The sequence below is a fragment of the Amblyomma mixtum genome, chromosome 4, assembly GCF_055824585.1.
Source record: "Amblyomma mixtum isolate Tamu chromosome 4, ASM5582458v1, whole genome shotgun sequence".
Classification (NCBI taxonomy): Eukaryota; Metazoa; Arthropoda; class Arachnida; order Ixodida; family Ixodidae; genus Amblyomma; species Amblyomma mixtum.
The window spans coordinates 53,492,649-53,495,321 of record NC_143015.1 but is presented as its reverse complement, the minus strand read 5'-3'; the positions used below and the strand labels follow the sequence as shown (position 1 = coordinate 53,495,321).

The 2,673-nt window shown below is 45.1% G+C and overlaps 1 non-coding gene across 1 annotated transcript; it reads left to right on the top strand.

Moving 5' to 3' along the window:
• The first annotated feature begins 218 nt into the window (after positions 1–218).
• Positions 219–290, top strand: TRNAT-AGU (transfer RNA threonine (anticodon AGU)). Its single transcript has one exon. It is a non-coding gene; the product is annotated as a tRNA-Thr (tRNA).
• The last annotated feature ends 2,383 nt before the right edge of the window (positions 291–2,673 follow it).

The window sequence follows — 2,673 nt, the reverse complement described above, 5'->3', positions numbered from 1 at the left end:
AGCGAGGGCCTCGATTCTGGCAGCCTTGACGCCTTAGGAAGCATAAGAGGGTTCTCACGCAGCTTCCACCCGCTCCGTTCGATGACGTTCTACGTCACACCTGCGGTAACTCAGGACGTTCTACGTCCGCCGCTTATGAACTTGGGTGGCGCTGATGAACACTCTCAAGGTTAGGTTACTTGTAAACATAAATACCCCCGAAAGCAGAATTGACAGCCGTCGCCGTAGCTCAGAGGTAGAGCACCGGACGAGTAATTCGGAGGTCGTGGGTTCGGATCCCACCGGCGGCAGGTGGTTGCTTTTCTTCTGCTTTTCTAATCAGTTATCTTTAAAAAACGATAACATATTCAGTAATATTCTAAATTGATCAACACCAGAAAATAAATAACTAAAAAAAAATCCCCTCTGCCCCTTGGTTTCTGTGGCTGTTGGCTTCTGTCATATCAAGGGTGACTGTAATTTTACAAAACAATTTTTGAGATAGCCTTAGAGGTCGAGTTCAGAACAAATATTACGGAGGGAACTTAAGGCGACTTAGAAGCTTCAATGCGAATGCAATCTCCCTTCGTGAGTGCTGTTGCGAGATTCGTTAAAGGTTCCTTCTTTCTTAATGACAAACCTACTCATCAGCTCGCATTCGTAAGGAAACATATACTCTTGGTTCCCATTTTTTCCCCAAGAAGCTGCGCGATTTTGTAGCCTATGGGTTCCTCTGTCGCCTCGGAATCTGAAGGTGGTTGGTCAAATTCCCCGCAGCTTAGGAAGATATGTTATATTTATGTACTCTATATGTCTCTATTTTCCGGTGTACTGCTGATGTCATGTCTGAAGATTGTGACGTCACTAGGGGAATTTCGGACCACTACTGCCGGTGAATGCCCGCCGGATTTCGTTGCCAATGAGTCGTATAATACTTTCAAATTAAAAACTGGCGTCTGCCTGTCCGTGTCACGAAAAGGCAGGAGGCAGTCAAAGTATTTCTAATAAATTCAATGCAATTACCACCGTGTATCGGCGCATTAGCTCGCCAAGAACCACATCAGTCTCACAAACCCGACCGGTGGCTATGGTTGAAGCAGTCACCGGCCGGGGCAGTGGCGTATCGCTGAACTGCTGCACACACCACAGCACCAGTAGCCGTACGAGGCCTCCCTGAAATCTATGAAACTATGAAATCGAAGGAGTCCTCGAGCGCAAGGATCTGTAATGCTATTCTACTGTACTCTTAAGGGAAGGGATAATGAGAGGCTCATCTGACATGCATGTAATGGAAGCCAGCAGCCACCGAAACCTGGGTGCGTAGGGGAATGTGTCTATTTTTGTTTAATTTGTGGGGTTGACCAATTTCAGAATAATGCTCTGATCAATATATCGCTTAACAATAAAGCAGAAGAAAAACAGCCATGCCGGTAATTGGATATGAGCCGACGACCTCCAAATTTTGCGCGCGGTTATCTATCAACTGAGCTACTCGAAGGCTGTCGTATGTTCTGCTCTTCGGGGGTATTTATGTTTGCGTGTAACCGAACATTGAGAGTGTTTCCCAGCGCCACCCTTGTCCATTGCGGCGGATGTAGTATGTCATGTATTACCGCGAGTGCGACGTAGAACGTCTTGTAAGGGTGAGGGCGGAAGCTTTGCGAGAACCCTCTTACGTTACTTATGGGCGTGGATTCGGACCTAACCGGCGGATTGGTTGTTTTCTTCTCCTGTTTTATTAGTAATTGTGTTTAAGTGACATATTAATCATATCATTATTCTCCCATTGATGAAAACCACAAAATAAAGCCAAATAGAAACATTCAGCCTATGCTCCTTGCATTCGTTGGCTGTTGGCTTCCTTCACATCTATGTCAAATGAGCCCTTCATTACCATTTCCATTGTCTGCCAAACAGCTTAACAAGCGCCTCGGTTATGGAAGATTTGATGTCATAGATAGTATAAGAGGTTTCTTACATAGCTTCCTCCTTCATCGTTCGACCACGGTTTTACGTGGCACTCGCGGTAAAACAGGAGGTACTACGTACGCCGCTATCGAGGAGGGTGGCGCTGGTGAACACTCTCAGGCTTCGGTTACACTACACATCAGTACCCCTGAATGCAGAAGACTGGACAGCCATCGCCTTAGCTAAGTTGGTAGAGCACCAGACGCGAAATTCGCAGGTCGTGGGTTTGGAACCCACCGGTGGTGGTTGTTCTTTCTTCTGCCATATTATTAATTGTATTTAATCACCAGAATACTCACAGCATTATTCTCCAATTGATAAACACCAGAATTTACAAAAAAAGAAAAATTACCCTATGCACCTTAGTCTAGGTGGCTGTTGGCTTCCTTCATATGTTCTCTTAAAAGTAAGTTAACCGTCGAGCAAGCTCTTTTTTAGGCTGTTATTCTTCTGCTCAATACGCCTACTCCATCAAACATAAAAAGAATTTTCCTTCGCTCTTCTTCCAGGCAATCTAAGCTGCTTTCAGGCATATGTTATTCCTTCTTCCTTGCTCTATCTTCTACAAGGGTTCTGCTTAATGCGGGAAAGAAACTGCAAGTAGTCCTTTACCTCAAACTTGAACACGGCCTTGGAAGTCGACTAAAATCTGAATTCCGGCCACTATTCGCCTTTGAAAACTAAACATATCGAGAAAATCTCCCGTCTGGTTGGGTTTGATAACTT